The sequence below is a fragment of the Acinonyx jubatus genome, chromosome B3 (genome assembly GCF_027475565.1).
Source record: "Acinonyx jubatus isolate Ajub_Pintada_27869175 chromosome B3, VMU_Ajub_asm_v1.0, whole genome shotgun sequence".
Lineage (NCBI taxonomy): Eukaryota > Metazoa > Chordata > Mammalia > Carnivora > Felidae > Acinonyx > Acinonyx jubatus.
Window position 1 is genome coordinate 100,769,790 of NC_069386.1, and position 21,922 is coordinate 100,791,711.

The 21,922-nt window shown below is 40.0% G+C and overlaps 1 pseudogene; it reads right to left on the reverse strand.

The window, feature by feature from the left end:
• Window positions 1–13,650: 13,650 nt before the first annotated feature.
• On the reverse strand, window positions 13,651–14,176 carry LOC128316215 (ferritin light chain-like; annotated as a pseudogene).
• Window positions 14,177–21,922: the final 7,746 nt, after the last annotated feature.

The window sequence follows — 21,922 nt, forward strand, 5'->3', positions numbered from 1 at the left end:
AGGGGGAGAGGGAGAGAGAGAGAGAGAGAGAGAGAGAGAGAGAGTACAAGCAGGGGAGGGCCGGGGGGTGGGGAGAGAGAATCCCAAGAAGACTTTGCACTGACAGCATGGAGCACGATGTGGGGTTTGAGCTCATGAACCGTGAGATCATGACCTGAGCTGAAACCAAGAGTTGGACGTTTAACTGACTAAGACACCTAGGCGCCCCTATTGTGTGCCTTTTCTATACCAGGCCCTGTGCTGGTGGTGATATAAATGTGAATTAGACATGTTCCCAGAGTGCTAGTAGTTGGGGGTGGGAGGGGGCATCTATGTCAAAATAAATAACAGCAACAAAAAGAAATAATTCTAAAAAACACTTAGACAAATGAACAGAAGAAAACATTTATTGTCAAGGACTATATGAATGAAATGCTCTATATTGAGGATCAAATTTGAGGGTAGGCATATGAGGTAGGCATTATTATCTTCATTTGGTAGATGAGAAAACTGAGCTCAGGGAAGTTGAAAGATTTACCCGAGTTAGTAAGTAGAGGAACTGGGATTCAAACCGGTGACCACTGGCAGGTGAGGAAAGGTTTCAGTGAGTTGGTGACCTTGAAGAGCAAGTAGATTATTTCCTGGTAGGAAAGACGGAGGGTATGGGGTAAGGATGGGGCCGTCTTAGAAAGAGAGAAGATTGGGCAAGGGGGTGGGAGAGGGGAAGTGGAGAGTCATTCTGAGGGAGCCTGGCTGGGCATCTGGGGTGGGGAGTGGGAGAGAAGGCTGGCGAAGGAGGCAGGGCCAGGATATGGGAGCCTTGAAAGTCTTATCGAGGAATGGCGGGTGTGCAGATTTGCATTTCAGAAAAATCACTCCAGCAGCAGTGTAGATTACAGAAAGGGAGGCAGGAAACGATTTGTCTCCCTAGCTCAGGAGAGCAGGAAAGTAATGCCACTCCTGAGAATATAGCCTAGAGAGCTTCTCAAACATCTGTTCAAAGACAGCCGTGCTGCACTGTTTGCAGCAGCAAAATTCCTAAACGGCCTTCAACAGAGAATAAATAAATTGTGGTGTAGTCACAGAATGTATACCATATGCTAGTTAAAGTGAATGAATTAGGGCAACATGTGTCAACAGGAAGGAAAAATAAAATCTAGTGAAATAAGCGAGCTGCAGAGAGAATATGTAGCATGAGGTCATTTTAGTAAATGTTAAAATCCTACAGAGCAAAGCTCTAAATTGTTTATCAGTTCATAAATATCTAGAGAAAGCATAAAGTATACATGACTATAGCAAATTCATGACATGTGCTAGTGAAGGAGGGACTTGGGCATGGGGGCAGGCTAATGAAGGTGGGCTTAGGTATCTGTATCTATAGCTACATTTATATCTATATCTGTAGCTGTGTATCTTCATTTCTCTAAATAAAAGGGCAAATATGACAATGTTGAGATTGGATAAAATTATTAGTCAGAACACAGTTGCTTATTCTCTGTACTCAGACATATAACATTAAAAACATTTAAACTTGGGGGTGCCTGGGTGGCTCAGTCGGTTAAGCATCAGACTCTTGGTTTCAGCTCAGGTCATGACCTCACAGTTCCTGAGTTTGAGGCCCAAGTCAGGCTCTGCACTGGCAATGCGAAGCCTGCTTGGGATTCTCTCTCTCCCTCTCTCTCTGCTATTTCCCTGCTCGCTCGCTCTCTCTCTCTCAAAATAAATAAATAAACTTGAAAAAAAAATGTAAGCTTGGATCCAAAAGTATACACTTTGTCCAATAAAAAGAAAGAAAAAGAGAAAGCAGAAAGGTAGCCCCAAGATAGGGAGCTGGAAGACCACTGCTGTGTACAGGCAAGAGGTGATAGGACACAAAGTGACACAGTGGCAAGGGGAATGGAGAGGCCATGAGATGTAGGTGATTGTTAGTTGTGGCAAGTGGGAGACAGAGTAGAGTCCAAGTGACTCCTAGCATGTGGCTTGCATTACTGAGCAGGTGGTGGGGCCAGTTGCCAAGAAAGGGAATGCAGAAGAAGCAACAGGTTTGGTTGGGGTGTGGTGTATAGAGATCTGTTTCAGGCAAGTTCAATCAGAGCCTCTTTGTCCAGGAAGAAACATCCAGTATGCCATTTGATATTCAGGTCAGGGGTTCAAGGTCTGGGATAGAAACATAACATGAGAATAAATATGAGAATATGAGTCTTACCATAGGAATAAATTATAGATGTATAATATGGATAACACTGAAAATAAATTTTCAATGAATATGAGCTCAGATACGAGAAGTATGATGTGAAAGTCAAATACAAATACTGACTTTTACTCATAGTATTTCAAACTTTTAAAAGAAAATAGTAGCCTGCCTTTGACAAAGTACTTATCTAAGATCTGGAATATGTGCTGTCTTAAACCCTCATCACCATGATGAGGAACTTAATAACGATCCTTGGAAAGTGTACGATCTCTCTGCTGAGTGGTTTGTAACCAGCAAAAAGGCGTTGCTAAATTACCAATGGGAAACTGACTCGATATTGGTAACTCAGCTAATGCTCAGAATCGCCTGGGAAACCTGCAAAAGCAATGCAGGTTCCAGAACAATTAACTAGAACTCTGGGGCTGGGGCGTGAGAATCATAATTTCAAAAAGCTCTACAGGTCAGGCTGGTCATCATCCAGGCTCAGGAGACGCAGTATCATCTCCTGGACAGCTGTCATCTGATGTAATGGAGACTATCTACCTTCATTTGACTATTAATCCTTCATTGTGACCTTGCCTCTTTATGTATCAGTTGCCTCATTCCTATAAGGAGGTGAAGATAATATCTACTCTTAGGGTGGTTGCAAGGACTAAATGAATCAATTTATGCCAAGTATTTACAATAGTGTCTTGCATAATGGTGTAAACATGTAATCATGTAATAAAAGATAGTTATTGTAATTATTATTCTCACTAACATATGTGACCAGGATACTGGGACACCATTTCCTCTACTATTCTTGCTAACTAACTACTCTCGTAATTCTTTAAAGAGAATGCAATTCTACACTTGAGTCCTTTGTACTGAGATCTTCACTTCCCCTATCTTTCAAGCCTCCTGAAGTAGTTGCCTTGTCTCTTTTATTTCTCTGGCACAGGATATTTATCCTGAAGCTACTGGAAACATGAATGCATATTTTATGCATGAACTAGTCAATGAGAGTTTTGGCATTCCATAGAAGATTGATTTGTGTTCAAATGGCTCTTATTATTATCCAGGTCCCTCAGCAGGCCCTGATGATATTTGGAGTTTCTGGCAGTTTCAGAGGAAGTCTTTCCCAGGTTAAGAAACTTACTTTAAAGCAAATTTATTTGTTAGACTTCACATCCATGCATGCCCTGAAGACCTAATTATATGGACTTCCTGAGGTAGATGTATCATATCACACCCACTTTTTCAAAGGAAACACTCCTGAATTATTTTAGTCACTATAGATTCTTAATGCAAACGGGTTCATAAAGATGAAAAAAAACCCACATGTGTATTATAGACATACTCTTTATCAATCATCTTGCTAATCATCTCCTACTAACCATGCACCTTGGGTATATTTTGTGAATATTGTATTGACTCAGTTAAAAAAATTATGTACGTTTCAGGCATACAACATTATTATTCAGTATTTGTATGTACTACAAACGGTCACCCCAAAAGTCTAGCTATCATCCATCACCCTACAATTGATTCCCTTTATCCCTTTTGTCCAACCAGCAATCTGTTCTCTACATCTGAGTTTGTTTTGCTTTGTTTGTTCATTTTTGTTGTTTTTAAGATTCCACATGTGAATGAAATCATACAATATTTGTGTTTCTCCTCCTGACTTTTTTTCACTTAGCCTAATACCCTCAAGCTCCATCCATGTTGTTGCAAAAGGCAAGATCCCATTCTTTTTTATGCCTGAGTAGTATTCCATTGTGTGTGTGTGTGTGTGTGTGTGTGTGTGTGTGTGCGTGTGCGTGTGTGTATATAGTTTCCACATCTTGGCTATTGTAAATGATGTTGCAATGAACATCGGGGCGTATGTGTCTTTTTGAATTAGTGTTTTCTTATTCTTTGGATACTCAGTAGTGGAATTGCTGGATCATACAGTAGTTCTAATCTTAAATTTTTGGAGAATCTCCATACCATTTTCCATGGTGACTGTACCAATTTACAATTCCACATACAATCTGCAAGGGTTTCTTTTTCTCTAGATCTTCTCCAACACTAGTTATTTCTTGTCTTTTTGATAATAGCCATTCTAATAGGTGCAAGATGATATTTCATTGTGGTTTTGATTTGCATTTCCCTAATAATTAGTGATATTGAACATCTCTTCATGTTCTTGTTGGACATCTCTATGTCTTATTTTTTTCTTTTCTTTTTTGTTTTGTCCCCTGTCCCCCCTCCCGGCCCACCTGCAGCACACTTACCTCTCTTGTATGTCTTCTTTGGAAAAATATCTATTTCAGACTTCTGCCCATTTTGTGGTCAGTTGCTTGCTTTTGGTTGCTGTATTGATTCACTTTGATGGTTACTATTTCTCTACGCTGAAAATTACTCGGTAGTTTTAATTAAATGAAGCGTTAATAATTCTAAGATTTTTGCCTATTAAGTGGTTAATTATTTCTACATCATTACTAAAGTACACTTAGAGAGCTAAGTAAAAATGCAGCCCACAGAGAGAGGGCATGAAATGATGTAACGTTAACATTTCAACACATGAAAAAATGCTCACCATCACCATCATTAGGGAAGTACAAATTAAAACCACAAGGAAATAAAACTGAACACCTACTAGAATGACTAAAATCAGGAAAACGGACAATACCAAGTGCTGATAAGAAGTGGAGGAATCGGAACTCTCACATGCTGCTGGTGGGAATGTGAAATGGTACAACCGCTTTGGAAGTAATTTGACCGTTTCTTATAAACTTGAACATCTATTAAGATTTGACTCAGCAATCCCACTTTTAGGTATTTACCCAAGAAAAATGAAAACCTATGTTCCCACAAAACCCTTCATGGAAATATTTATAGCAGCTTTAGTTTTAATTGCCCCAAACTGGAAATGACCTAAATGTCCTCGAATGGGCAACTGAATAGATAATTTGTGGCATAACCATATGTCAAAGGTTGAGTAATGGCACCCCTCAGGATATCCATGTCCTAAAATGTGGACCCTCTGAATGTTACCTTATATAAGAGAACTGCAGATGTGATTAAGTGTCTTGAGATGGGGGGATTCAGTGCATTCTCGTAAGAGAGAGGCGAAAGGAGATTTGACTCCAGATAGACATAAGAAAAGGTACTGCAACCATAAAACCAGAGACTGGAGTGATGTGGCCATACACCATGGATTGCTAGAAGCCACCTGGGGCTGGAAGAGGCCAGGCAAGTCTTCTTCCCTGAAGCCTCCAAAGGTCCTGCCTCCCCCTTGACTTAGGCCCAGGGATACTGATTTCAGACTTGTGGACTCCAGAGATATGGGAGAGTACATTTGTTTGCTTTAAGCCACCAAGTCCATGGTAATTTGTTACAGCAGCCACAGGAAAAGAATACCCACACAGTGGAATACCACACAAAGGAGTGAACTATTGATATACACAACATGAATAACTTTCAAATGCATTGTGCTTAGTGAAAGAAACCACTCAACAGGCTATAAGATGTCATTTATATAATGATCTTGAAAAGGCAAAACTATAAGGACTGAGAACAGATCAGTAGTTGTTAGGGGTTGGGAGGGGTTGATCACAAAGACGCAGCATGAAGGAGTTTTTTGGGATTATGGAACCACTCTGAATGTTAACTGTGGTGGTTATGCACTCTATTTGTCAAAATTCATAGACCTGTACAACAAAGAGAATAAATATTATTGTGTGTAAATTTTAAAATAAAATTTAAAAAAGAACCAAGATTTAGCAGCTAGGAAAAATGTCAAAGCATTGATTTTAAAGATCACATAACACAAGTTCCTGCCCTAAGAGGCATTGGTTTTCAGCTCAGAGCTCAATCAGAAAGTTTCTCTTTTCACTAAAGGAAAGTTAACCCTTTGATGAATGGTAATATGAGAGCATATTCTTCAGGTGACTGAAGAGAGAAGGCAGAGAAGTCATTCTAGAGGAAAGAGAAATCTCCTTGGCCAGGAGAACGGAGAGAAGCATCATTCTTAGGGCATTTGGTAACAGAGGTCTGCATTTGTACAGAGTATTAGAGGAAACAAACTTCTTCAAGAACTGTTCTTAAGGTGAATTTTAAATAACCACATAAAAGAAAGACTGAGTCTTCATGCAAAAGACCAAAAATAGGAGAAAGTGACACCGTACTATTGACCTGAGTAGGACAAGACAGATATGGCACGGTAGAGTTGGGGCAGCACAAATGAAAGTCGGACCAGAGCAGATTCTCTTCAGTGGTGTGACCCTTAAGAAGGGTTTCCACTCAGAGGGGAACTGGGTGTTTGTGGTCAAGCTCCTCCTCACAACACTGGTAAGGTGTGTGAAGATAGTGTTCTCATTCCTGAGCTGGTACTATCACTGGCAACAGTTTTTCCCTTGTTTTCATAAAGTTTAAAGTTGATGTTCCCAGGGCACCTGGGTGGCTCAGTCGGTTGAGTGTCTGACTTCAGCTCAGGTCATGATCTCATGGTTCATGGGTTCGAGTCCAATGTCAGGCTCTGTGCTGACAGCTCAGAGCCTGGAGCCTGCTTTGGATTCCGAGTCTCCCTCTGTCTTTGTTCCTCCCCTGCTCATGCTCCGACTCTCTCTGTCTCTCAAAAATAAATAAACATTAAAAAATAAAAAAAATAAAGTTGCTGTTCCCTTTGAGGTATTGTTGCCATACAGAGTTACTAATGAGAAGCAAGAAAATGTGGGAGGATGTTTACTAAAAATAATAGTGTAACACTGTAAATAATCCCTGTCTGCACTCCCTTCTGGAGTGCAGAAACTTAAGCTGTATAAAATGTAGAGTCTTGTTATTCAGTCAATGAAATGACTGTAGGGTGGTAGACAGGTTTAGGGGCATAACTGTGCTATCCTGGTCCCTGCTGGAGTTTGATATTAACTGGTGGCAGTTTATTGACATTGCTGGAGACAGTTCTGGGGCCTGTGGTTGGCTGAGTCTTCTGGGACAGCAGCAAAGGTTCCAGGAATCTCTGTTAGTTGGCACTTATCTTGATGGCCTGCTCTAGAGAGATTGAGCCAAGAATATACTGTACACCCAGGGACTTGCTTTCAACCTCTGCGCTTAAGGCTGGAATTGTCTGCCATTTCCCTGCCTGACCTATCCCTCATTTCCATATTTCTCTGCAGAAGATAAGAATTTTAACTGACCTCCATTTCAGAAACAGAGTTGGAAGGATTATGGAAGCCAATTGACAATTGCATCGTTTGAATTAATCTCATTGCAGGATGTGCTATCACTGTTTTGTTTTGTCTTGTTTTATAGCAAATGGGATTAATTCGTTGTTTTGGACAGCAACTAGAAAGCTGGCCAATTATCTACTAAGCCAGCCCTAGTTGGTGAAGAAAAAAATGTTATTATCTTGAAATATGGTGAACCTAAGCCTGTTTACTTTCAAATCTATTACTTATTCTTCTGCTCTGCAGGCCTACTTCCTGGGCCCTTATATCAATTTAGCTGAGTTTTAGCCGAGTTTGGCCAATGGGAGGAAAAATAATGATGCTCCAAAGATGTCCATTTCCTAATCCCCAGAACCTGTGAAAATGTTAAATGAGACATGGCAAAAGGGACTCTGTAGATATGATTAAGGTTATGGACCTGAGATGGGGAGATTGTCCTGATTACCCAAAGGGATTCGCTCTAATCACAGAAGCCCTTAAAAAGAGAACATTTCCAGGTATGTCTTGGTGGCTCAGTTGGTTAAGCATCTGACTCTTGATCTCAGAGTCATGAGATTAAGCTCCGCGATGGGCTCCGTGTTGGGCTCTGTGTTGAGCTCCGCGTTGGGCTCAAAGCACTACTTAAAATAAAGAGAACGTTTTCTTACTGGGAACAGGAGAAATGAGTCAGAAGGGGAAGTCTGAGAGGTTGAAACATGAGAAAGACTTGATCCGCCATTGCTGGCTTTGAAGATAGAGGCAGGGGGCCATGAGACATGGAGGCAGCCATGTTGAGAATCATCCCTGTTTGACACTCAGCAAGGACACAAGGACATCAATCCTACATCCACATGGAATTGAATTCTGCCAACAATCTCAGTGAGCTTGGGAGCAGATTCGTCTTCAGGACTCCTGCAATCAACTGCAGTCCTGCTGACCCCACGATTTTGGCCTGGTGAGATTCTAAACACAAGACTCTTACTTGGACTTCTGACCTACAGAACTGGAGCCCCTAGTTTCTATAATATCAGTTCTTCCTACTGTCCCTCCAGCCTGAGAATCCTCAGACCTTCCTACAGTTGCAAATACCTGGGGTAACTTATATTTCCTGGTGGTCTTCTTGACCTCTTCTATCTCCTATGTTTCCATTCACCGTAGTAAGTTCCATCTGCTTTAAATACTTAACTGGTTTCAGTTTCCCAGTTCGAGTCTGTATGATAAATAAAGAATAATTCAGCTTTTTCGTAGTGATTGGAAGGGAGGATACAATCATCTATTCATTCTTCAACAAACATGCATTGAGGGTCTATACTATGTATCAGTGATGAACAGGGAAGACAAAGTCCTTGATTTCCAAGAACTTTGCACTGCAGATAGGCAGAAAGAATTTTAATTAGTAATGAAAGTAAAGTATTAGTATTATGATAAAAACAAGTATCTATAAGAACATAAAATGAGCGTTCTTAAACTGCTCTAGGAACTAGGGAAGAACTCTGTAAAGAAGAAATATTTAATGAGAAGGTTGCATACGGTTATCCAGATAGTGTAGTCAATAAAGTTGGCAGGGATATTTGCTGGAGAATAGGAGTAAAATAGCCCCATTTTATTCTGCTGGAAATTTAATCAACAAAAAAACCATACTGGAACTAATAAGCAATTACAGCAAAGTGGCAGGGTACAAAGTTAATATATAAAAGTCAGTTACTTTCTTATATATGAGCAATGAACAATATAATTTGGAAAATAAGATATGTTATCTCTTACATGAGCACCCCCAAAAATGAAATACTCAGGGCTAACTGTAACAAAATATGTATAAGGTATTTATGAGGAAAACTATAAAACTGATGAAAAATATCAAATAAGAGCTAAATAAGATATTTAATGTACATGGATAGGAAAAGTTGATATTGTCGAGAGGTCAGTTCTTCCCAACTTGATCTACAGATTCACTGCAACTCCAATAAAAATCACAGCAAATTATTCATGGATACAGACAAGCTAATTGTAAAGTTTATATGCAGAGACAAAAGACCTGGAACAGCCAACACCATGTTGAAAGAGAACAAAATTGGAGGATTGACACTATCCAACTTCAAGACTTATGATAAAGCTATAGTAATATGACAGTGTGTGTTGGTAAAAGAATAGACAAATAGATGAGTGGAACAGAATAGGGAGCCCAATAATAGGCCCACATAAATATCATCAACTGATATTTGCCAAAGGAGCAGGGGCAATACAATGGAGCAAAGATAGTCTTTTCAACAAATGGTGCTAAAACAACTAGACATCTACATGCAAAAGAAATTAATCTAGACACAGACCTTATATCCTTTACGAAAATTAACACAAAATGGATCCAGACCCAAATGTAAACTGCAGAGTTCTGAAACTCCTGCAAAATAATATAGGAAGAAGCCTAAATGATTTTAGGTGATAATATTTTTTAGATACAACACCAAAGGGGTGATCCATGAAGGAAATAACTGATAAGCTGGACTTCATTAAAATCAAAAACTTCTGCTCAGTGTAAGACTCCGGCAAGAGAATAAGAAAACAAGCTGCAGGGGCGCCTGGGTGGCGCAGTCGGTTAAGCGTCTGACTTCAGCCAGGTCACGATCTCGCGGTCCGGGAGTTCGAGCCCCGCGTCAGGCTCTGGGCTGATGGCTCAGAGCCTGGAGCCTGTTTCCGATTCTGTGTCTCCCTCTCTCTCTGCCCCTCCCCCGTTCATGCTCTGTCTCTCTCTGTCCCAAAAATAAATAAACGTTGAAAAAAAAAATTTAAAGAAAACAAGCTGCAAACTAGGAGAAAATATTTCAAAAGATACATCAACAAAGGACTGTTATTCAAACTATACAAAGAGCTGTTAAAACTCAACAAGAAAACAAGCAACCCAATTTAAAAATGGGCAACAGATCTTAACAGACACCTCACCAAAAAAGATGTACAGATGATAACAGCATATGAAAAGATGTTCAACATTGTACATCATTACAGAATTACAAATTGAAACAAGATAGGAATACATACCTATCAGAATGGCCCAAATCCAAAACACTGACCACACTAACTGGTGGTGTGGAGCAATGGGAACTCTCATTTATTGGTGGTAGGAATGCAAAATAATACAGACCCTTTGGGAGACAGGTTGGCAGTTTCTTACAAAACTAAACATTCTCTTATGATCCAACAATCACATGCCTTGGTATTCACCCAACTTAATTGAAAACTTATGTCTAGACAAAAACCTGCACATGGGTGTTTATAGAAGCTTTATTCATAATTGCCCAAACTTGGAAGCAAACAACATAGATAAACTGTACATACAGACAATGGGATATTATTCAGTGCTGAAAAGAAATGAACTATCAAGCCATGAAGAGTCATGGAGGAGAATTAAATACGTGTTACTGAGTGAAAGAAGCCACTCTGAAAAGGCTACACATTGTGTGATTCCAACTATATGACATTCTGGAAAAGACAAAACTATGGAGACAATAAAATGATTAATGGTCTCTAGGGGTTAGGGGGGGAGGGAGGAATAAATATGTCAAACACAGAGGATTTTCAGGGCAGTGAAACTATTCTGTATATCACAATGGTAGATACATTTGTCAAAACCCATAAAATGCACAACACCAAGACTGAATATAATGTAGACTAATGTAAACTATATAAACTTTGAGTGATAATGATGTGTCAATGTAGGTTCATCAACTGTAAAAAATGTACCACTGTGGTGAGGATTGTTAGAGTAGGGGAGTAGAGTTTGTGCATGTGGGGGAGGCAGGGGGTAAATGAGAATTCTCTGTACTTTTGCTCAATTTGGTGTGAACCTAAATAAAACTGCTCTAAAAATTTCAGTTTATTAATTTAAAAGATCCTATATACTATTTTAGGGGCACCTGGGTGACTTAGTTGGTTGAGCATCTGACTCTTGATTTCAGCTCAGGTTGTGATCCCAGGGTTGTGGGATCGAGCTCCATATCGGACTGCTTACTGTGTGTGGAGGCTGCTTAAGATCTTCTCTCTCTCTCTCTCTTTCTCTCTCTCTCCCTCCTTCTCCCCCTTTCCCCACTTGTCTTCTCTCTCTCAAATAAAGTAAAATAAAAAAGATCCTATATGCTGTTTTAGTGAAGAGCCAGAATGAGTACCATCTTTAACAATTAGCTTTCTTGGCCAGTCTACCTAGCTCTCAGAGAAATTCTTTCTGGAACCACACTGGTGTTTGACCTTGTTTGACTTGGGTACCAGATCAGATGTTTTAAGTGGCATTTTTTCATACATTCTGGATAAATGCATAGAATGAAAAATGCTTTTTTTTTTTTTTGCGCTAAATCAAATAAATAATGTACCCAACAGGTACCCTTACCAATTTAACACAGAAATGTTAATCCAATGACTCAACTTCTTGAATTTATTGTGAGAAAATAATCATATAAAGAAGTTCAACACTGCATTGCTTGGAATAGTAAAAATAAGATACAATTTAAATGTTTACCAGTAGGGAATCAGTTATATAAAACAAAGTGTATATATACTATTTAATAATGAAAAACATTGATGCACATCTATATTTATTAACAAGAAAAGATGCTCACAGCATTTATTGCAAGAAAATAGCAGGTTATAAAACCATACTCATATCTGCGTGTATTCACATGCCAGTGGTAGGTTTGGAGTGAATGCCAGTTACCAATTTTTTGCTTTTCAACCTCAAATTCAAACTTTATTCCCCATTCTGCAAAAATGGAGATGGGTCCTTATATATTTTCCCTTTGCCAGTTGACACATGTTAAATCTGACCAGTACAGGGAGCTTTCATAGTAGACACAAGATATTTTCCCTCCTTGTTCCAGAAACTTTCCCCAACAGACCTACCCTACTCTTCCAGTGGTTTTGCAACAGAATGGTTCTGGTAAGACACCTCCCATTAGTAGTTCTCCCTAGCACCCTAGGGAGCGGATTTTGAGCAAGTTTGGACCACACAGTAGCACAGTGAATTCCATGGCCACACCCTCTCTGACAGATCTTCTCAGCTCTTGGTGGGGAGGGTCCTTGGGCCTTCTTAGACCTAGGGGTTGTGGCTGCCCCTCACATCTGTACCGCTTATATTCTTTACAGCTCTCTTCATTTCTTACCAGATGACTCCTTGTTACTCCAGTCTTCTGCCATAGTTAATAATTCTTTATATTAAACTTGCCCTGCTCAAAACAAAACAAAAACAAAAAACAAATCCCAGATAAAATTACCTATAACCCTATTCTCCCTCTGATAACTACCATTTACATATTGATGTATACACTCTAAACCTCTTTTCTTCTATGAATGTGTGTGCATGTATTGTATATGCATATATAGAAGAACACATACCTGTGTCCATATATAATTTTTAAAACAAAAGGTAAAGCACATTGTACGGGTTATTTTGTGAGCTCTGGATCAATATTTACAATGGTTCCATAGCACTTCATTTGGTATACATACCTTAAATTGTTCAACTTTCCCCCTAGTCTTCTGGGACATTTAGGCTCCTTTCAATCTTACATTACTGTGAACAGTGCTGCGATGAACATCTTTATACCAGATTATCTCATTTGTTCCACTAGATCCACTTTCTACTCTTCCCCATCTGCTCTCCTTTAGGGAGAACATTCACCGGTTCCTTTGCCCTCTGGCTTCCAGTCAGGTTCAGCCAACACAGAGTTCTTTCAAGAGACTGGAGAAAAGGCCAAGAGTGAGATCAGGGTATTAGTCCCTGTCTCCTTCCTTGTGAGGTCTCCTAGAGCTGGCTGTGCTCCTCAGCTGAAGGAGACCTTCTCAAGGTGGCCAATTCTCTCTTCCCAGTTCTCAGAACCAGTCCTTCCCTTGTCCTTTTCCTCTGGGCCTAGGGACAGTGACAGTTCTGCCCCTCCACAAGCCCTGGGTACCTGCACCATCCCCTGTGCTTTTTCCTACAGCTCCTCCATTTCTTTGTAAATCAATCCCACTTAAATTATCCTAGTTTGAGTGTGCCAGTTGTTCCCTTACACAACCTTTAAACTTATATCTTTTTGTATGTCTTTAATTATATTCTTCAAGTAAATTCCCACATGGAGAATTTGCTGGGACATTGCATATACCTGTTTTTGTTGTGTGTGTGTGTCTGCAAAAACTTTATTGTTTCCATTTGGTCCACAGCTTGGGAGAGAGCTCCAGAGTGGTTAAAAAGCTGCCTAGTGGCTGCAGGGAGAGGCTCTGGCACAAGCCCTGGCACCTGGGGGATGCCTGAGGGGCCTCTCAAAGGCTGCTGGTCTTCAGAGGTTCCTAGTTGTGCTTGAAGGTGAGGCTTTGGAAGAGATCTTCATCCAGCCCAGCCTAGAGGCAGTCAGCCTGCGGAGGTGAATCAGGTGGTCCCCATCTTCTTGATGTGCTTCACCTCCTCATCTAGGAAGTGGTTTTTCAGGAAGTCACAAAGATGGGGGTCTGCGTGAGCAGAATCCAAGATATGCAGATCCAAAAGGGCCTAGTTCAGGTTCTTCTCCAGAACCAGGGCAACTTCCATGCCATCAAGGGTTTTACCCTACTCATCTTGGGACAGTTTCTGTACCTTCTGGAAGAGAGGACATGGTTGCCATGCTGGTTTGGCATCTTCGAAAGAAGTTCAGTGCCCTCAACCCTTCTCAGCCAACCCGAGGACAAAGGGGCCCACGCCCTCCAGAGCCACATCACGGTGCTCAAAAAAGAAGCCCAGAGAGAGGTAGGTGTAGGAGGTATTCAGATGCATGTTGACCAGGCGGCTGACAGTGGCCTCCACCTGGATGGAATAATTCTGATGAATCTGGGAGTTCATGGTTGATCTGTAATAAAGAGCTAAGCTCAAAATAGGATGTTGGCTGTTCTGGAGGTAGAGGGTGGCTAAGAAGATGGCTCTGATAAGGTTCTGACTGGAAAAAAAGGTTGGTTGGTGGTCGGGGGCTGGTAGAAGAGGCATCCCTGGGTTTGTTCCGTCCAAACACCGTTGAAGCAAGAGACAGATCAGCAGGACCACTGGGCATACTGCCTGAGTAAACCTATTTTTAAGATGTGTGGAACATGTTTTGGAGTTCATTTTAAGTGGAATGTTAATACTCTTGGTCATGTAGAGAGTCACCCTCTAAAAAATACGTAATCTAAACTCTGGATCCAACCAGATAAGAATATACTTAAAGAATTAATAAGGATAAATAACGTTGGCAAGGAATATAGCCCATCATTTACCCTGGTCCCTGAGAAGTTCTAGAGACCCCAAATCTTAGCAAATCCATTTTGTGAAGGAGCATTACTAGGATCCAGCTAGAAAGTGAACTAAAGTAAGATAATCCAATCAGTTGATGTTGGTTTATTAAATAGAATAAATAAGCCTTCCACATGTTGTTATCTGGGCTTCTGAGATCTCATTCATCAAATTTCTAACACAGGTAGCCCAGATTTGTATTCATGTTTCAATTTGAGGCCCAATTCTCATGATGATGATTTCTTACACCTGAGCTTTTCCAAGATAAACAATTTAAAACAGGTGTGGCAGATATGACTGTTTTACAAACTCAGGAAGCACAAGAACTATTGCACCTTCTACAGGATGAACCATATGAAACTGATGTGTTTTAGGTTAAAAATTATCAAATATCAGCAATTTCATATGCTTTACCCTAATACTTTTCTCTAAATCAATTTAATTCTATTTTGCACCTTCAGCTTGCCATATTGGCTAAAAAGATAACCTTAGCAGTTTGCAGCGTTCCTTTATACCTCCCTCTTTATCTGCTCCTGTCCTCTCTCCAACCTCCTCTCCTGCTTGAGAATATTTCAGAGTTTCTGGGTGAATGGGGAAGTGGGGAGAGGGGGAGAGTATCTGTTCGAGTAGATGCCCTTCTCTGTGTGCCTAGGCTATTCTTGGAGCATGGGAATCAAAAGAAGCTACCTAGGGATTTGTCTTCCTAGGCACGCTGGTCAGCAGTTTCTTCTCTGAGGTCTTACTGTTTCCATAGTTGCACAGCTGTGAGTACAAAGGGGTTTCTAGATGACCATGCCAAGGCTTGCCACAAAGGAAATGGGTCACTGTCCACAGTACCTAGAACATCATAGGTACTCAGTACATATTGATTGAAGGAATAAATAAATGATCTGAAGTTGTCAACCTAAGCATACTAAGCAGAGTGAGCAGAAAAATAGCAATAACAAACACACAAAACTCTTACGGTGACAGGCATTGTTCTAACTGCTTTATATAATTAACTTATTCAGTTCTTGCAATGACCCTAAGACTTAGGTAACAGCAGAACTAAAGGATCTTCTCAAGCTTGTGGCAGCCCAAGCATGGAATCTAGGATGCTTTTCTAACTTTGTAGACAAGGAGATAGGTCTTCAGTGTGCTGGGTATTTCATTTAGCTTCAACACAGATTTTTGCCAGTGACATTTATCTATGATAGTTAAGATCACTAACAAATCCCAGGCAACATTCTGGCTTGCAGCAGCCCACTGGCATCCCTGTCTGGCACACTTTGCAGGACTGGTCATGTGAGAGAGATAGCTAACAGCGACAATTGCTAGGTGATGAATGGCTAGAAGTAGGGCAGCTCGAAGCATGACAGGGACAAGGAATGCAATCAGGAAATGCTGACCTGGAACTTGGAGTGGGTTAAGTTGAGCTGTGATGGACGGAAGGCAGCAGCTGCACGTACAGCATGTTGGCACACACAAGTCTGAGAAGCACTGCTTAATTTGAATTGAAACAGGCGGCTTGAGAGGCAAGCAATGACTAGAGCCACAAACCAAAATACAAACCTTTCACTAATCTTTCCAACCATACCCACACTCTTGGGTAGTATTGTTTAGCATCATTCTTCAATCTGATGAAGATAAACAAACAGATAAACAAACAAAAGAACCAAAAACATGATACAAGGCTATGGGCCCCGGGGCCATGCATTATGAGACTTCTGAAGGGGAAACAGGCAGAAGAGGCTCTGAACTGAGATCTAATGGGCACATTGGAGCTGATCTCCAAACAAAGGTTTCTGTTTAATTTTAGGAATGGCAGTTCTAGAATGCTCTGATGTGCTTGTGTGCACAAGAGAAAAATATGGTTGGTTCCCTTTTGTTCACATCTCAAAGTCAAGGACTTCCTCTATTATATTTCCCCTTCCCCATTGTGGTCATACTTCTTGTATCTTAGCCCAGGTCAGAGATCTGGGGCCACTGGGTGCCAGGAGACTCCACCCAGTAGCAACAGGACCAGTCAGTGCTATGTTGGGTCCATGCTGTGTGGGCTCCACGTTGTTCTGGATGCACTTGCACCACTTACAAGAAGACACTTCATGTGTCTGTGACTATTGAGGCCTTGAATGAGACTTAAAATGGATGTTTAAAAATTAACTCCCTTTTAGGTACCTTGGTGGCTCAACTGGTTAAGTGTCTGACTCTTGATCTTGGCTCAGGTCATGATCTCAATGGTTTGTGAGATTGAGCCCTGGGTTGGGCTCTGCACTGACAGTGTGGAGCCTGCTTGGGATTCTCTTTCTTCCTCTTTCTCTGCTCCTCCCCTGCTCATGTACTCTCTCTCTCAAAAAATGAAACAAAACAAAAACGTAAAAAAAAAAATTAACCCGCTTTTAGACACATGATTTGCAAATATTTTCTCCTATTCTGTGGGTTGTCTCTTCAGTCTGTTGATTGCTTCCTTTGCTGTACAGAAACTTTTCAGTTTGATGTAGTCCGACTTATTTACTTCTGCCTTTGTTGCCTGTGTTTTTGGTATGATACCAAGAAATCATTACCAAGACCAATGTCAAGGAGCTTTTCCTCTATACTTTTTTGGAGAAGTTTTACAGTTTTAGGTCTTAAATTTAAGTCTTTAACCCATTTTGAGTTGAATTTTGTGTATGCTGTAAGGTAGGGGTCCAATTTCATTTGTTTTTTTTTTTTTTTTTTGCATGTGGATATCCAATTTTCCTAGCACTATTTATTGAAGAGATTGTCTTTTCTCTATTGTGTATTCTTTGCACTCTTGTCAAAAATCAATTGACTATAAATGTGTGGGTTTGTCTCTGTGTGGGAATGTCTCTATTCCATTCCATTGGTCTATCTATCTGTCTATACCAATACTATATTGTTTTATTACTGTAGCTTTCTAATATATTTTGAAATCAGAAAGTGTTAATATCTTCATCTTTGTTCTTCTTTATCAAGATTGCTTTAGCTATTTTGGGTCTTTTGTGGTTCCCTATGAATTTTAGGATTGTTTTCTGTATTTCAGTAAAAAATATCATTGAAATTTTGATGGGGATAGCATTGACTCTGTACATCTCTTTGGGTAGTACAAACATTTTTAAAATATGAAGGCTTCTGACCATACAACTCAACAGCAGAAAAAACCCCACAAATAATCTAATTTGAAAATGCACAGTGGTTCCTGGGTGGCTCAGTGATTAAGCATCCGACTTCGGCTCTGGTTATGATCTCACAGTTCGTGAGTTCGAGCCTTGTGTCGGGCTCTGTACTGACAGCTCAGAGCCTGGAGCCTGCTTCAGATTCTGTGTCTCCCTGTCTCTCTGCCCCTCCCCCTCTCACAATCTGTCTCTTTCTCTCTTAAAAATAAATAAACATTAAAAAAAATGCACAAAGGACTTAAACAGACATTTCTCCAAAGAAGATCTACAAATGGCCAACAGGTATATGAAAAGATACTTTGGGTGCCTGGGTGACTCAGTTGGTAGAGCATTTGACTCTTGATCTCAGGGTCGTGAGTTCAAGCCCCATGTTGTGAGTAGAACTTACTTAAAAGAAGTATGCTTAACATCGTTAATTATTAGTAAAATGCAAATCAAAACTACAAGGAGATACCACTTCACACCCAGTAGAATAGCTATAATAAAATAGTATGTCTGCCTTTTTCTTTTAGAGTTGTAGGAGTTCTTTACTTATCCCAGATACAAGTACTTTGTTGGATATGGGTACTGCAAATTTTTCTCCCAGCTCTACCCTGCATTTCACTCTTACTAAAATAAGTTCTTAATTTTAATTAAGCATACTTTTTGTTCTTTTGCTTTATGCTTACGCTTTTTTCTACCTCAAGATTATGAAGATATTCTCCTATGTTTTCTTCTAAAAGCATTATCTTACTTTTCATAGTTAAGGCTACAATCCATTTCAAATTAATTTTTGTGTGTCTAATGTGAAATAGGCATCACGTTTTCCTTGTCTAATTGATCCACTACTGTTTACTGAAAGGACAGAATGCATAAAACTTAAACTATGGATATTATGTGAGGGATGGAAGGCAGTGGTATTCCAACATGAGAGATTGGGAGGCAGTGCCACAAAGAACAATACATGTAGGAGGAAGGAGTAAATCGGTCTGTTTGAGGTGGATATCTAAATTTAACATCCATAGTATTACCTATTAAAAATATTGATTCCTGGGTATGCCCCGACTCCTGCCCCTCTCCCCATTCAGATCAGGAGGTCTGATGTAGATCACAAGTAATTTGTGAACTGCACTCTGAGAAATGCTGGTAAAGATATGCAGGAGCTGTATGTCTCTTTTCCAGATCATGCTGATATAATTACTTTATAAACTTTGTGGACTCGTGTCAATTTATAATACATTCCATTATACAGAAGTCAGACTCACAAATCTCTTTGAGATAAGCTTTCGTCTACATTGGACTCCCTGTAAACCTGCCGTGAGACAATGGCCTTAGATTCTTAGAAGCCCCGTTGTCGAAACAGAGAAAGTCTGCAGAATACACTCTAAAATCCTTAGAAGGCCTTCTGTCTGTCTGCAAGGATCTATGAGGCACCACCTTAAAGTTCCCTGACTTTTAAAGGATCTTATAGCTCTAATCTAGATTTGGTTTCTGCTTTTGGAGCCCTTTGAGAATTGTTTGCCGCTTACAGTACAATCCCACAACTTGATGAGACAAGATTAACTACAGGATTTATGAGAAGAAACCAGAAAAAAAGTTGGGAGATCATTCAAATCTGATGCTGTTGTGTAATGCATCAGCTGTTGATTTAAACTCTTCTTAATAAAAACATTTTTTTTCTTTTAGAGATATCTGTTATTTTTCTTTCCCCAATATTAAATAACTTCTGACAAAAGTATTTATAGAACTTCGTCGGGTATTAATGCTTGGATCGGGGCTTTTTGCTCATCTTGACATTGCATCCTCTACTGTCAGGCTAGGAGCTGAAAGTTTAGTAATGTTGACCCCCTACTCTTGTAATCTTGGTTTCTTTTCAATCTCCTGGACCAGTGGGAGTTCAGATATCCCATAATAGTCCCAATGCACTCAACAGGAGGAAATAAAGTCATAAAAGAATGAATTTTAAAGTCAAAGGAGGAAAAAAATGGTTAAAAAAATCTTTCTTTGGGGCGCCTGGGTGCGCAGTCGGTTAAGCGTCCGACTTCAGCCAGGTCACGATCTCGCGGTCCGTGAATTCGAGCCCCGCGTCAGGCTATCGGCTGACGGCTCGGAGCCCGGAGCCTGTTTCCGATTCTGTGTCTCCCTCTCTCTCTGCCCCTCCCCCGTTCATGCTCTGTCTCTCTCTGTCCCAAAAATAAAATAAACGTTGAAAAACAATTTTTTTTTTAAATTAAAAAAAAAAAATCTTTGTCTTTTAGCTGACAATAGAAATCTTTTTCTCCTGGCAATTTCCCAGCAGGTGGATGCTGATAAGCCCTGGCATGAGTTTTGAAGCATGGTAAATATTTCTTGGTTGGTGTGTAAATTCACAGTCATTGTTTCTGCAAGTTCTGCTCTTCCTTATTGTAGTCATCGGAAAGTTAGAACTGATTCATAAGAACATAATACAAAACTAATGATCTACCCTGTTATTTGGTTGAGAGTGGCACCAAGGGAGATTTTTGTGGGAAGGTATTGTTTTACCTTAGTTGTTGCTGACCTGAAATGAAATAAATCTTAATCTTGAGTTCTTCTCTGTGATTGGTGCTGTAAACCATGTCCATCTGCAAACTGATCTTTTGACAATCACTGATGTCATTACCCAGACACAATAGAAAATGAGACTGATGTTCAATATTTACAAGACCAGGGTCCCTCATCAACAAGCCCTCGTTGAGTAGTGATTTTTGATGAGATGCTAACAAACACTGAGCTTTTTCTAGTTTTTGAAAGTGAGGGCTCACAATCATTATACAGGCAAAAAATAAATTACTCACTGGATTAAATGTACAAGTTGTAATTTTTTGTCAGTTAAGGAAATGAATGCTTAATGAGCATGACAAATCATAAACTGAAACAAAAATAAAGAAGTTTAAATAACAGAGCACTGTAAGTGAACATGAAATGTTGGGTTTGGATGAGATGATTTCTATGGTTTCTTTCATACCTTTTTTTTTTTTAATGTGTATTTATTTTTGTGAGAGAGAAAGGCAGAGACAGAATGTGAGGGGGAGGGGCAGAGAGAAAAGGAGACACAGAATCTGAAGCAAGCTCCAGGCTCGGAACTGTCAGCACAGAGCCTGATGCGGGGCTTGAACTCATGAACCATGAGACCATGACCTGAACTAAAGTCTATGCTTTCCATAGTGCTGGAAAAATTAGATTAATGAGAATTCACAAAAAGGATAATGATCAAAGTATTACATCCATGCCCTAGAAAATATGGGAAAATATGAGTGAAGAGCAAACCTAAGCTGAAACGTGTGACTTCCAGGGCCTTCTCTTCAACTTGCCAAAGAAGCATCACTCTTTCCTCAAAGGCATGTAAGTCACTGAAGATAATTGTGAGAAGTGAGTGAAAGTAGGGACAAGCCAATGTAACATCAAACATTTCTATCTGGGATACTCAATAAGTCTGGCTGTCATCAAGGATATATTTTGGGAGGGTAGTGATGGATTTAGCCTGATATAAACAAGATCCACTGTAAAGCAATTTTACTGAATGCCTTCAGTGTCTCAGGGAAGTTAGTTGGTTACCCAACTGCCCCAGTTTGCCTAAGACTGAGGGTTTTTCTGGGATGTGAGACTTTGAGTGATAAAATTGGGAAAATTTCAAGCTAATTTGTAAAAGTTGGCCACTGTAGTTATGAGAGAACTAAGCTGAGGCCAGATCCCCTGGGTGCAGATCCATCACCCTGTCAGTAGAGTACATCCCACCTCTTATTCAGTGGCTTTTGAAAACACAAAATCGCCAGATGGAAGCTTCAACTTGAAGTTCAAACTGAACTATGTCCTATAACTTGGTAGAAGCCTTCCTCCTTTGTGAGTTAAGACCTCTAGACCTGAAGAGATCAGAAGCAAAACTTTGTTAAATAAATTATTAGGTATAATAACAAGAAAGGCTACCCTCACTTCTTCCCGTTGGTTTCTACACCTATATACTCTGTGGGGTAAAGAAAGGAGCCATAAATATTGTAGTTGCTTCAGAATATATATTGTATCTCTTAGAAGAAGGACCGTAATGTTGCAAGGCATTGTCTCTCATTTGTCACCAAAACAGGGTCTTTGATAGGCATTCCAATCATTCTATAATGTCGGCTTCTTCTGACAAATCCCTTGGGTCTTAGCCCATTGCCTCATTCTTTTTGCT